At 38.1% G+C, this 15,761-nt stretch overlaps 1 non-coding gene across 1 annotated transcript; it reads right to left on the bottom strand.

Annotated features, from left to right (window-relative positions):
- Positions 1-6,356: 6,356 nt before the first annotated feature.
- Positions 6,357-6,428, bottom strand: TRNAY-AUA (transfer RNA tyrosine (anticodon AUA)). The gene has a single exon. It is a non-coding gene; the product is annotated as a tRNA-Tyr (tRNA).
- Positions 6,429-15,761: the final 9,333 nt, after the last annotated feature.

The following is a 15,761-nucleotide window of genomic DNA, read 5'->3' as shown; positions in this document are numbered from 1 at the left end:
GTTCAGTCATATCCAACTCCTTGCAACCCCATAGACTGTAGCCCATCAGGCTACTCTCTTCATGGGATTCTTCAGGCAAGAATACTGGAGTAAGTAGCCATTCCCTTTTCTATGTTGTTCAAAAAAGAACTAACAAAGTGTTGTAAGTCAATTATACTTCCAACATTCAAACAAACTCGGAAACTAGAGGAAAGGTCAGATTTGTGGTTACCAGACTCCAGGGATGCAATAAGGGGCATTGGATGAAGGCAGTCAAAAAGTACTACAAACTACCAGTTACAAGATGAATAAGTACTAAGGATTGTGATGTATAACATGATAAATATAATTAACATTTCTGTAAGTTGTATACAAAAGTTGTTAAGATAATAAATCCTGAGTTCTTATCACACAGTTTTTTTGGTCTTTAAATTTTCTATATGAGATAATGGATATTCACTAAGCTTATTGTGACAGTCATTTAATTTTTGTATGTCCATTATATCTCAATAAAACTGGAAAAATTAATTAATTAAAAAGTTGCTGTGCTGTGTTCAGTCATGTCCTACTCTTTGAAACCTCATGGATTGGAATTTTCCAGGCAAGAATACTGGAGCAGGTTGCCATTTTCTACTACAGGATATCTTCCCAACCCAGGAACTGAACCCACATCTCCTGTATTGGCAGGAGGATCTTTACCACTGAGCCACCTGGGAAACCCAATTAAAAAGTAGAGACATATAAAATATATACATTGCAATGTATTAAAATTAGGCAGTGTGATTCCTCTAGCTTTATTCTTTATTCAAAACTGCTTGGACTATTCTATTCTATTCCTTTTCCTTTCCATACCTACTTTAAAATATATTTGTCTAACATTTTGTGCCACAGACAGCAAATACTAACAGATGAGTCATGCCAGGACTCTCCTTATAACATTTCTTCTGTCCTTTGGGGAGGAACAGGCCTGTTTGTAGGCTTCCCTGGTGGCTCACCTGGTAAAGAACCTGCCTGCCAATGCAGGAGATGCAAGAAACACAGCTTCCATCCCTGGGTCTGGAAGATCCCCTGTAGAAGGAAATGGCAACCCCCTCCAGTATTCTTGCCTGGAGAATCCCAAGGAAAAAGGAACCTGGTGGGCTCCAGTCCATGGGGTTGCAAGAGTCGGACATGGCTTAGCAATTAAACCACCACCACCACTAGGTAGGTTTTTAAGTCCTTTGATGTTGAAAACAGGTATCCCTTGGTATATAAAAGTCTTCCCCTCCAAAAGTTAGTGGTCTTTAAGGTAAATTTCCTCACATTTATGTCCTGTTTGCACCAACAGCCAGCCAGCTATCTACCTATCTATCTATCTATCTATCTATCTATCTATCTATCTATCTATCGGGTCATGCCAGCCTCAAAAACAAAGTATTGGTAAGTGTTTCCTTCTCTTTTGTTCTCTGGAAGAAATTATGTAAAACTGATCTTAATTATTCTTTAAATACTTGGTGGAATTCTCCAGAGAAACCACTGGGGAGTGTGTTTTGTAGAAGCTTTCAAATAAAATATTGATTTTTCTAATATTTACCAAAGAATTCAGATTATCTATTTCATCTTGAGTTTTGGTGACTGGCAGTATTTGATGACTGGGTCTAGTTAACTCTCATTTGCCAATACCTATATCCTGGTTTGGATAATGTACTTTGTAAGATGCCACTACTGACAGAAGCTGGAGGGTGATTACATGGACTCCCTCTGTATTATTTTCACAACTTCTAGTGAAATAAATGAAAAGTTGAATTAAAAGGAACACATGTACTTTTAAGAGTAATTGCTAACAATTTGTTAAATCGTACAAATTAATTCAACTATTTATTACTAAGAAATTCCTCCATGTGATTCTTAGTTTGTTGCTTATTTCTTTGATGGCATCTCTTTGTGGTTGAAATGGAAAAAAAAATTAAAGTAGCAAAATAAGTCAGTCTTCTCCAACCTTAATTTAGTAGGAAAAAAACCTCCAAAAGCCAGTGTCTATACTCACTTCTCATAGGCAGCATACCGTACAATTGTGATAGGTAAGCTTTTTCAAATTGGAAGAAGTATTTTAGGATATGCTGATGTTTCAGTTGATAGGGATTTATTTTCATTATAACCAGTATTACTGAGACTTAACAGACTGTGAATTTTTTAATGGAGAGATATTTAATTATGAGTCATCAACCTCTCTCCTACCTGTCTAAGCAGGAAATAAGTTCTCCTCAACTTCTCCAAGATTTTTTTTTTCTGGAGGTGCTCAAAGAAATGTTTTGATTGTGCTTAAAAACCAGTCTGTCAGCTGCAGTCACCATGTCACGTTTATACTCCTCTTTAGCTCCTCCTTTTGGGTTTATGTGAGTTCATACTCTCTGACTACAGAAGTTCTTGGAAAAGAGTCCCTGCTTCTAGTCACGAAAACTCCAAGGCCCCTTGCTGCTGGACTCTAAAGGACTAGAAAGATGCTGTAGATGTAGAAATCCCTGTGAGAATAAACCCTGCTCTCCAGAGCCCCTGGGGGCACATTATCTACACAAATAGTTCTGTCAAATTCAGTTATCATCTCTTGTCTGAATACCACAGGTTCTTCAAGGAATGAAGGAAATTAAATCTCTTTACAACCCCCGTTGTTGAGTTTAATTCTCCTTTCAAGGGTAATGGGCTCAAAAGTTAAATAACCAGTTTCTCTAGCCTCTTGCTCTTCAAAAATCTGTCTGTACCCTAACTAAAACTCTTCCCTCTTTTTCTAATTAGGGAAGGAAGATACTTCACAGATACGGACTGATATTTGTGGTGAGTAGCATTAGAGAAAAGTGTCAGCATCATCTTTGTACCATCTTAGCTAGTAAAAAGCTTCCTGTACCAAAAGGATACATGGGAAAAAGGGAAAATGTGAACAGCAACAAGCCAGATCTCCCAGACATTAAATACAGTAGTAATAGATCTGGTAGAAAATTATTAGCAAACTTGGCTCATATGGTTTTATCAGAAGTGAGTATTTTGAGCCCAAGACTTAACCATTATGATGAGTCAGTAGCATTCTGGATCTCCATTCAGTATTCATGAGATTAAAGACTCTCTCAGTATGCCTGATATTCAAATGCTGTAAGAGAAAGTCTGGAATTGTTAATTTAATGACCTATTACCCCTGTTTGGCAGAACTCATCAGGCAACTGATCATTCATCCTTTGGTCAGAAATTTACCCCTGATGCAATCAGCCACAGAAAAACCTTTTAGACAGTACTCTTAAATGTTCCAAGAACATAATAGATTCCTCTGCAATTGAATTCTTGGTAGTAAATGGTTATGTTCAAGTATTTGCAATAAATAAAATAAGACTGTTAAGCCCATCCATTGCTGGCATAGGCTTTGGAGTCAGACAAACCAAAGTTTACCCTATGGGTGCCTCTTAACTAAAAATATAGGCCTGATATATTTTGCCATGTGAGTATTTGTTTGTGTTTCCCCTAAAGTTCTATGTTAAAATTCTAACACTCAATGTGATGATGTTGAGATACACCTTTGAGGAGTATTTAATTCATGAGAGTCGAGTCCTCAAGAATGCAGTTAGTGCCCTTATAAAAAGAGAACTGGAATCTTGCCTCATCACTCTTTGCTCTGCACCATGTAAAAATACAAGAATATGGCCATCTACAAGCCAGTAAGTGGGCCCTCACCGACATGGGATCTGCCAGTCCCGTGATTCATAACTTTGAGAAATAAATGTTTTCGTTTAAGCCATTCAGTCTGCAGTATTTTGTTAGAGCAACCCCAATTAAGACAAAAATCCACACATGACCAGTATTTGTGAATTAGTCAGTGAATGATAAGTAGATTGTTAGTAACAAGCTACTAGTATGTGCTATTTTTTTTAAATGGATACCAAAGTTAAATTATAAAAATAGATCTTTTGAGAGCACTTATATCAACACGATTCAAAGCACTTGACGTATATTAACTGATTCAATCTTCACAAGAAACTTTTGAAGCAGTTATTATTATTATTAACACCACGCTGTAGATGATGAAACTGATAAACAAACAGATCAAATAATTGGTCCAATTATTGGTCCACACAGGTGGCAAATGGCAGAGTCAGAATATGCTCTTTGAGCTCATAACCAATGCACTAAGCCATCTTTCAAATAAATCTGGGAATGACTGCCAAGTAGATTTCTTCAATAGAACATATGAGAGAACTAATGAGAGAAACTATTGTGTTTATATTTACTGAATCTATAAGATGAGAAATAGTTTATATTTATTATTGTCCATGTATTAGACCATAAAACCTTTGTGTTTTCATAAATCATTTCACAGGATATTCTATGGTTTTGCTGTAGGACATGCCGCTCAAGGTATAAAAATTCATTCCATAAAAACCAGTCTCATTATCTCTTGAGAGTCAACTTCCATTTATTAAATTGCTAAAATTTGAAAGTGGAGAAATTTTATACATGGCACCAGTACTGTGCCTTTACAATGTCTTTCACATAAAGAATACATATGTCAGGACATAGAAAACTATTAAGAGGTAAAATTCCAGGAAGCTAGCTTTAGAGGTTTAATTATTTATTCACTTGTTTGTTTCAGAGACAAAGATTCTGTGATTTGATCAAAGAGAGTGTTCCAAGATCAATGGGACTGGAATGAGTTCTCTCAGCACCAGAAAGAACGTAGGGAAGGGTCACGATATCCATATCCCAGAAGACAAAGGTAGTACTGCTGGGCTTTGGGAGAGAGAAGAGAGTAAAATTCCTTCAGAGTGACACATTTAAATATGAGATTAAGTTAAAATTTTATAACCAGTGTACCAAGCTATTAGTGACTATCTAATTTAGGACAGAAGCACAAGCTGGAATCAAGATTGCCGGGAGAAATATCAATAACCTCAGATATGCAGATGACACCACCCTTATGGCAGAAAGTGAAGAGGAACTAAAAAGCCTCTTGATAAAAGCGAAAGAGGTGAGCGAAAAAGTTGGCTTAAAGCTCAACATTCAGAAAACGAAGATCATGGCATCTGGTCCCATCACTTCATGGCAAATAGATGGGGAAACAGTGGAAACAGTGTCAGACTTTATTTTGGGGGCTCCAAAATCACTGCAGATGGTGACTGCAGCCATGAAATTAAAAAACGCTTACTCCTTGGAAGGAAAGTTATGACCAAACGAGATACCATATTGAAAAGCAGAGACATTACTTTGCCAACAAAGGTCTGTCTAGTCAAGGCTTTGGTTTTTCCAGTGGTCATGTATGGATGTGAGAGCTGGACTGTGAAAAAAGCTGAGCGCCGAAGAATTGATGCATTTGAACTGTGGTGTTGTAGAAGACTCTTGAGAGTCCCTTGGACTGCAAGGAGATCCAACCAGTCCATTCTGAAGGAGATCAACCCTGGGTGTTCTTTGGAAGGACTGATGCTAAAGCTGGAACTCCAGTACTTTGGCCACCCTATGCGAAGAGTTGACTCATTGGAAAAGATTCTGATGCTGGGAGGTATTGGGGGCAGGAGGAGAAGGGTACGACAGAGGATGAGATGGCTGGATGGCATCACCGACTCGATGGACATGAGTTTGGGTGAACTCTGGGAGATGGTGATGGACAGGATGGTGATCGCGTGCTGCGATTCATGGGGTCGCAAAGAGTCGGACACGACTGAGCAACTGAACTCAACTGAACTGAATTTAGGACAGAAGGACAGATACCTGCTTGGTTTTTTCTGCCAACGCTTATGAGTTCATGAAAAGCATAAAATGTACTGTAGTGAAGACTTGAATGGATGTGTAAATTTGTAAATGTGATCTCTGTTGCACGCAACCCTCAATTAGAATTTGTCACAGAAAATTAGTCAGAATTTCTCATAGTTACCTTTAAGGAGTGCAGTGCAGAACCGGGGCACAGTGCTTTTGTGTTCTCAAGGGTTCTGGAATGGCACACCTAAGTCTCACTTCAAGTGAGGAGGAAATACAAATAATATGAACATAAAGGGGGAAGTGAATGATTAGGACAAGATAAAGGTAAAGAGACCATAAAGAGGTCATGTGAGCAACAGTACCAGTTTGACAGTATCTCAGACTTTTAATTTGTATTTTATTGATTGTTGTGAGGTTAACATTTCATCTCTGCATATTTTTAACTATTACGATATCTCTTAGTCATAATCCTTTTTCTTTTTTTTTTCTTCTTTCCTTATGGGAATTAATCCTGTTATTAACAAAAGAAAAAGTGAAAGTGAAGTCGCTCAGCTGTGTCCAAATCTTTGCAACCCCATGGACTGTAGCCTACCACGCTCCTCCATCCATGGGATTTTCCAGGCAAGAATACTGGAGTGGGTTGCCATTTCCTTCTCCAGAGGATCTTCCCAACCCAGGGATCGAACCTGGGTCTCCTGCATTATAGGCAGACGCTTTACCATCTGAGCCACCAAGGAAATCAAAGATAAGATTAATTCTTAGTCCTAGATATTCTATAGATCTTCCTAAAGAAATATCACTTATTCCCAAATTTTGTCAATGACATCTTTCATTATTTATTATTAAGCACTAAATGGGAAGCTAAAGTGTACACCTCCCAAACTACATTGTAGTCATGAATACCTAGATAACTAATTTTGATGTAATAAAATATACTTGTAAACTACTGTGTATAAAATAAATAGGCCACAATGATATATTGTATAGCACAGGAAATATAGACAATATTTTATAACTAAAAATGGAATATAATCTGTGAATCACTATATTGTACACCTGAAACCTATAATACTATATGTCAACCACACTGCAATAAAAATGTATAAAAAATAATAATGCTATTTTGAACTCTTGAGGTAAACACACAAGAGGCATAGTTTCAGAATACAATCTTGTGTTTAACTATCATTAGTCTCTTTTTCATGATCTCTTGCTCCCCCAGGAAATGCTTTCTCTCAATCACTGAACTCAGTAAAGTTTTTGTCTTCTCAGGTTGAAGGGAAACCCAAGGGAAAAAAGCAAATTCAGAGTAACAAACTATAGATCTTCTTTCTCATTGATCAAAATTGTGGCAACATTTGTGACAATTTTTTTCAGTTGTTAAGATTGCTAGGTTGTTTGTTGGTATAAAATATGCAACTAAAATCAAGCAATATTTTTAAAGCTGGAAAATACCGATATGAGGCTAACATAATTCCTAATATCAGCATGGTTTTCATTAATGTTATAAAATAAATCATATATATATTCATTAAGAGAATATATATTATCACTTTTAACATCTGCATAAAAATTAAATTGATCTTTATGAACATGCGACTTCACTGAAGTCAGAGAAACTCTTACATCACTTTATTCTCTCAAATAGCAATACATTATACTGCAGATGCTAACTAAGCTTAATAAATATTTGTAGATTGAATAAATTAATGAATGATCAAAGTTAAATCTTTCTTGAGTCAAATGAACAATTTTTTTCTTTCACATCTTCTACATTGACATAAGGTTTTTAATATTTATGCTTCTTTCTGAAAACTTAAGTTCAACTGTAGCTTTCACATGTGAATTTCTTATATCTCTAAATATTCATTTTTAAAAGTTCATACTCTATTGGAATTTTGTTTACTTAGTTCAGTTCAGTATCTTTCAGTCTTCAAAAGTATACTTTTATTGCTACAAGACTGAACAAATCAACTTCTCAACTCCTTATGCAGACTGCTCTTCTTAAATCCTTATATTACATTTAACACTTATAAGTTTAAATTATTAACATTACTTTGAATTTGTAAAAGTTTTTTTAACTAATCGCTCAGATATAGTTCATCCATCCATCTACAACATAGCATATAGAAAATAAAACTGTTTTAACAAGGAATAGTTTCTTCAGACCAATATTTTCTTGTCCTTCATAAAATATACTAAACAACTAAATTCAGAAAATATATAATTTACAAAAATAAGGTTCATGTGTTCATGCCCAGTCACTCAGTCGTGTCTGACTTTGCAAGCCCAGGGACTGTAGCCCACCACATTCCTCTATCCATGGGATTCCTCAGGCAAGAATCCGGTAGGGAGTTGCCATTTCCTTCTCCAGAAAATAAGGTTAAATTATATTTTTAATAAAAGAAAAAAATTCTATAGATTAATGACAAATATACAAAATCTTATATTCCTATTTTCACCATAGCATGTGACACATAATCAATTACAGGAAATGAAAGATCATTAGAAGGTACCGTACTATACTAAAATATATTTTAAACTTCATATTATTAAACTATTAGATATATTTTTAAGTATAAACAAACATATGAATGACAGATAATAGCACAGCCAGATAGAGATAGAAGTATAATTAAGAAGTAATTTATGATAAAGTTGATACTTCAAATCAGTGAATAAAAGATTTTAAACAATGCATTGAGAACTCACTTACTAATCAGGAGTAAAGAAATTAAATCATTTTCTTATTCCATAACATACAGTGATTTTTAGGAGTTCTGCTTCAGACCAAGGTAGAGTAACAAACAACTAGCTCTTTCAAAATCAACAGTGAGAAAATTGGACAAAAATACATTAAACAGTTGAGAGACAGGAAACAAATCAGTGAGACCTACATTGCCCTGGATTTCTGTCTGGAAGCACAGTCCACATCTAAGTTCATGGAGAAGATTCCAAAGAAAACAATTATTTCACTGAGTTAAAGAGGGCAAAGCTGGACTGAGGGAAGTTTAGGTGGCTGGAAATTACAAAGTAATAGTCTATAGCTGCTGCTGCTGCTGCTGCTGCTAAGTCGCTTCAGTCGTGTCCGACTCTGTGCGACCCCATAGACGGCAGCCCACCAGGCTCCCCCGTCCCTGGGATTCTCCAGGCAAGAACACTGGAGTGGGTTGCCATTTCCTTCTCCAATGCATGAAAGTGAAGTCTATAGATGAGGGTGCTATACAGAAAAAGAGCTCCAGAAGTATAGTGATACATTTAATTATTTGGCTGAGTATGTGACTATTTTATATATTAAGGACTTTGAAACACTGTTGGACAAAGTACTAAAACATCTAAAGAAATGGAAAGATAAGATGATGTTTCTGAAGATTTCAAATTGTTGAGATAATTCTACATAAATGAAATAAAGTTTTAATACAATTCCAACAAACAAGCAGGCTTTTTGCAATAACTAGTAAGTTAACTCTAAAAGTATATAGAAATACAAATGACCATAGTTTATTAAAAAGAACAAAGTTGAAGAACATGTATTACTTGACTGCAAGACATATAATAAAGCTGAAGAAATCAAGACAATTTGTCAAAAATCAGTTAACCATACATGTGTAGGTATATTTTGTTATTTGATCCATGCCTTGATCTCTATACAGACAAAGGTATTTTAATGGGAAAAATGTAAATTTTTCAATAAATGGTGCTAGAACAACTAGATATAAATATGGAAAAACATAAACCTAGAGCACACAAAAAATTGAGCTCAAAGAGGATTATATATATAACCATCGGACCTAAAAATATAAGACAACTATTAAAAAGCATAGGAAAAAATGTTTGTGATTCTGGACTAGGCAAAGATAAGGGGGGAAGCATCATTCATCTTAGAAAAATCAGTATTTTGGATTTCATTAAAATTCAAAACTTCTGCTCTATAAATGACACATTTAAGAAAACAGAAAAAAAAAAAAAACAATCCAGAGACTGAGAAAAAATGTCCTCAATATATATATCTAAAAACCCAATTCTATCATCAACATATAAAGAACTTTTACAACTAAATATTTAGAAGACAAAAGCACCTCCCTACCAAAATAGGAAAAGGACTTAATTAACTATCTTAAAAGACATACTCATGACCAACTACTACATGAAAAGTATTCAATGTGATTACTGATCAGACATCCCAGAGTGCAAAGTCAAGTAAGCCTTAGTAGCATCACTACAAAGAAAGCTAGTGGAGGTGATGGAATTCCAGCTGAGCTATTTCAAATCCTAAAAGATGATACTGTGAAATGGAAAGTGAAGTGAAAGTGAAAGTTGCTCAGTCGTGTCTGACTCTTTGCAACCCCATGGACTATACAGTCCAGTGAATTCTCCAGGCCAGAATACTGGAGTAGGTAGCCTTTCCCTTCTCCAGGGGATCTTCCCAACCCAGGGATCAAACCCAGGTCTTCCACATTGCAGGTGGATTCTTTACCAGCTGAGCCACAAGGGAAGCACTGCACAAATATGCCAGCAAAATTAGAAAACTCAGCAGCAGCCACAGCCTGGAAAAGGTCAGTTTTCATTCCAATCCCAAAGAGTGTGATAGTCACTCAGTTGTGTATGACTCTTTGAGACCCCATGGACTGTAGCCCACCAGGCTCCGCTGTCCATGGGATTTTCCAGGCAAGAATACTGGAGTGGGTTGCCATTTCCTTCAAAGAATGTTCAAACTACCACACAATTGCACTTATCTCACACACTAGCAAAATCATGTTCAAAATTCTCCATGTGAAGCTTCAACAGTACATGAACCAAGAACTTCCAGAGGCTCAAGGTGGATTTAGAAAAGGCAGAGGAACCAGAGAACAAATTGCAAACATCCATTGGATCATAGAAAAACCAAGAGATTTCTAGAAAAACATCTCAGTTCAGTTCAGTTGCTCAGTCATATCTGACTGTTTGCAATCCCAGGGACTGCAGCACACCAGACTTCCCTGTCCATCACCAGCTCCTGGAGCTTGTTCAAACTCATGTCCATCAAGTTGATGAGCCATCCAACCATCTCATCCTCTGTCATCCCCTCCCAGCCTTCAATCTTTCCCAGTATCAGGGTCTTTTCTAATGAGTCACTTCTTCACATCAGGTGACCCAAGTATTGGAGCTTCAGCATTAGTCCTTCCAATGAATATTCATGACTGACTTCCTTTAGGATTCACTGGTTTCTAAGATGGCTGAGGAATAGGACAGGGAGACCACTTTCTCCCCCCAAAATATCTCAAAAGATCATTTGAATACTGAGCAAATGCCACAAAACAACTTCTGAAAGCTGGCGGAGGACACCAGGCACTAGAAAGACAGCCCATTGTCTTCGAAAGGAGGTAGGACAAAATATAAAAGATAAAAAGAGAGGCAAAAGAGTTAGGGATGGAGACCTGTCCAGGAAGGGAGTCATGAAGAGGAGAAGTTTCCAAACACCAGGAGACCCTCTCACCATCGGGTCTGTGGGAAGTTTTGGAATCTCAAAGGGCAACATAACTGGGAGGAAAAAATAAATAAATAAAACCCACAGATTACAGCGCCTAACCACAACTCCCAGCAGAGAAGTAGGCCAGATGCTCACGTCCGCCACCAGCAAGCAGGGGCTGAACAGGGAGACACACGAGCTGCATTGCTCGGGGTAAGGACCGGGCCTGAATACCCTGAGGACAATCTGAGGGAGCTAACATGAGATAGCAACCCAAACTATAGGATAGCAAGAGAGAAAAACAAAAAAGAGAGAAAGAGAGAGAGAGAACTTTCCTGCCAAAAGCTCTAACCTAAGGCACTGCTGAGCCACTCACAGAACAAAGGACTGAGCGAATACCAGAGGACAGCTAGCCGGCTGTGGACTGGCCCATCCCAATCCAGAGGCAGAGAGGCATGCAGGTGGCAGCCAGAGCCAGCGAGGGGCAATCTTGGCCCCAGAGATGGCATCCTCTACCAAACTGTGAGCAGGCTCCCTGTTGCTAACCAAGTCTTCCTGGGATCGTAGACAGTTTACATCCACCAGGAGGGTCACAGTCAGAGATCAGCTCCCCAGAGGAGACACATGGCACACCTGAGACGGTGTTCCCACTGTGCACCCAGGAAACCGAGCAGCTGGGACCAGGGAGGTGACAAGACGCACTGCCCCACCTGGGGAGAGTGCACTTGCCAAGCACCTGGTGGCCTGAGCTGCTCAGACCTGGGAAGGGCACAAAACACAGGCCCAACTGAGTCGGTGCCCTTGTGGAGTACCCAAGAACCTGAACCTGAGCGGCTTAGACCTGGGAAGTGCACGAAACCCAGGGCCCGATTTAAACAGTTCCCCTGCAGAGCAACCTGGAGCTTGAGCAATGTAGACTAGGAAAGCAACACGCCATGAGCAGGGGCAAACCCGGTGTGGCCCAGACACTACGAGCACTCCCCACACATGCCAGTGATATTTGTTTGCAGTGTTCCTCCCTCCCCACAGCACAACTGAACAAGTGAGCCTAAATAAGTGACCACCTCTGCCCCCTTGTGTCAGGGCCGAAATTAGACACTGAAGAGACTTGCAAACAGAAGAAGCCAAAATAAACAGAGGGAACCGTTTGGGAAGTGACAGGTGCAACAGATTAAAACCCTGTAGTTAGCACCGACTACATTGAAAGGGCCTATAGACCTCGAGAAGAAGTATAAGAAGTTCTGGAACAAGGAACTATCTGAAACTGAACTGACCACACACTGACCGCAACAGCTCCAGAGAAATTCCTAGATATATTTTACTGTTATCATTTTTTAATTTTTTTAAATTTTTAAGCCCTTTATTACTCTTTTAATTCTCATTTTTATAACCTACTATTACCTTGAAAAAAAAAGACTCTTTTTAAAGCAAATTTCATACATATTTTTTATAATTTTATGATATTGTTTTTTTTTAATATTTTATTTTTGAGAGACTAACCTCTACAGTAGATTTTTAATCTTTGCTTTTTGGTATTTGTTATCAACTTTGTACCTTTAAGGATCCAATCTTCAGTACCCATTTTTACTTAGGAGTGTGATTACTGGCTTGATTGCCCACTCCCCCTTTTGACTCTCCTTTTTCTCCCCCTGGTCACCTCTATCTCCTCCCTCCCCCGTCTCTTCTCTGCCCAACACTGTGAATCTCTTTGGGTATTCTGGGCTGTGGAGAACACTTAGGGAACTGATTACTGGTTAGATCTGTCTCTCTCCTTTTGATTCCCCCTGTTCTCCCTGGAGAAGGAAATGGCAACCCACTCCAGTATCCTTGCCTGGATAATCCCATGGATAGAGGAGCCTGGTCGGCTACAGTCCACAGGGTCGCAAAGAGTCAGACATGACTGAATGACTTCACTTTCACTTCACTTCTCCTCCTGGTTACCTCTATCTCCTTCCTCCCTCTTCTCTTCTCTATGTAACTCTGTCAACCTGTCTGGGTGTTTCAGCCTATGGAGAGCATATAGGGAATTGATTACTGGCTAGATTGCTCTCTCTGCTTTTGATTCCCCCTCTTCTCCTTCTGGTCACCTCTATCTACCTCTTCCCTCTTCTCTTTTCCATGTAACTCCATGAACCTCTCTGGGTGTCCCTCACTGTGGAGAATCTTTTCTCCATTAACCTAGATGTTTTATCATTGGTGCAGTATGGATAGAGAAGTCTTGATGCTACTGGAAGAATAAGACTAAAAATGAGAGGCAGGAGGCTTAAATCCAAAACTTGAGAACACCAGAAAACTCCTAACTCCAAGGAACATTAATGGACAAGAGCTCATCCAAAAGCCTCCATACCAACACTGAAACCAAGCTCCACCCAAGAGCCAACAAGTTCCAGAGCAAGACATACCACACTAATTCTCCAGCAACAGAGGAACATAGCACTGAGCATTAATATACAGGCTGCCCAAAGTTATACCAAACCCATAGACACCTCAAAACTCACTATTGGACATTTCATTGCACTCCAGAGAGGAGAGATCCAGCTCCACCCACCAAAACACTGATGCAAGCTTCCCTGACCAGGAAACCTTGACAAGCAACTTGTCCAACCCCACCCACAGGGAGGAGCCTCCACAATAAAAATGAACCACAAACTTCCAGCATACAGAAAGACCACCCCAAACACAGCAATCTAAACAAGATTAAAAGGCAGAGAAATACTCAGTAGGTAAAGGAACAAGATAAATGCCCACCAAACCAAACCAAAGAGGAGGAGATAGGGAGTCTACCTGAAAAAGAATTCAGAATAATGATAGTAAAATTGATCCAAAATCTTGAAAACAAATGGAGCTGCAAATAAATAGTCTGGAGACAAGGATTCAGAAGATGTAAGAAATGTTTAACAAGGACCTAGAAGAAATGAAAAAGAGCCAATCAATAATGAATAATGCAATAACTGAGATCAAAACCACTCTGGAGGGAACCAACAGTAGAATAGCAGAGGCAGAAGACAGGATAAGTGAGGTGGAAGATAGAATGGTGGAAATAAATGAATCAGAGAGGTAAAAAGAAAAAAAAAAACTAAAAGAAATGAGGACAACCTCAGAGACCTCTGGGACAATCTCAAATGCCCCAACATTTGAATCATAGGAGTCCCAGAAGAAGAAGACAAAAAGAAAGGCCATGAGAAAATACTTGAGGAGATAATAGTTGAAAACTTGCCTAAAATGGGGAAGGAAATAGCCATCCAAGCCCAAGAAACCCAGAGAGTTCCAAATAGTATAAACCCAAGGCGAAACACCCCAAGACACATATTAATCAAATTAACAAAGATCAAACACAAAGAACAAATATTAAAAGCAGCAAGGGAAAAACAACAAATAACACACTAGGGTATTCCCATAAGGATAACAGCTGATCTTTCAATAGAAACTCTTCAGGCCAGGAGGGAATGGCTGAGCATACGTAAAGTGATTAAAGAGAAAAACCTACAACCCAGATTACTGTTTCCAGCAAGGATCTCACTCAAATATGAAGGAGAAATCAAAAGCTTTAGAGATAAGCAAAAGCTGAGAGAATTCAGCACCACCAAATTAGCTATTCAACAAATCCTAAAGGATCTTCTCTAGACAGGAAACACAGAAAAGGTCTATAAACTCAAACCCCAAACAACAAAGTAAGAGGCAATGGGATCATTCTTATCAACAATTACCTTAAATATAAATAAGTTTAATGCTCGAACCAAAAGGCAAAGACTGGCTGAATGTACAAAAACAAGACCCCTATATTTGCTGCCTACAAGAGAACCACCTGAAAACAAGGGACACATACAGACTGAAATTGAAGGGATGGAAAAAGATATTTCATGCAAATGGAGATGAAAAGAAAGCAGGAGTAGCAATAATCATATCAGATAAAACAGACTTTGAAATAAAGGCTGTAGAAAGAGACAAAGAAGGACAGCACACAATGATTAAAGGGTCAATCCAAGAAGAAGATATAACAATTATAAATATATATGCACTGAACATAGGAGCACCACAATATGTAAGGCAAATGCTAACAAGTATGAAAGGGGAAATTAACAATAACACAATAATAGTGGGAGACTTTAATATCCCACTCACACCTATGGATAGATCAAGTAAACAAAAAATTAGCAAGGAAATACAAACTTTAAATGATAAAATAGACCAGTTAGACCTAATTGATATCTATAGGACATTTCACCCCAATACAATGAATTTCACCTTTTTCTCAAGTGCACATGTAATCAATCTTCTCCAGGATAGATCACATTCTGGGGCCATAAATTTAGCCTTGGGAAATTTTTTTAAAAAAAATGGAAATCATTCCAAGCATCTTTTCTGATCACAATGCAGTAAGATTAGATGTCAACCACAGAAGAAATACTATTAAAAATTCCAATATATGGAGGCTAAATAACACACTGCTGAATAACCAACAAATCACAGAAGAAATCAAAAAGTAAATAAAAATATGCATAGAAATGAATGAAAATGAAAATACAACAACCAAAAACCTATGGGACTCAGTAAAAGCAGTGCTAAGGTCTAGTCAAGGCTATGGTTTTCCAGTGGTCATGTATGGATGTGAGAGTTGGAC

The sequence above is a fragment of the Ovis aries genome, chromosome 8 (genome assembly GCF_016772045.2).
Source record: "Ovis aries strain OAR_USU_Benz2616 breed Rambouillet chromosome 8, ARS-UI_Ramb_v3.0, whole genome shotgun sequence".
Taxonomy (NCBI): domain Eukaryota; kingdom Metazoa; phylum Chordata; class Mammalia; order Artiodactyla; family Bovidae; genus Ovis; species Ovis aries.
This window is presented reverse-complemented; position numbering and strand designations above follow the sequence as displayed.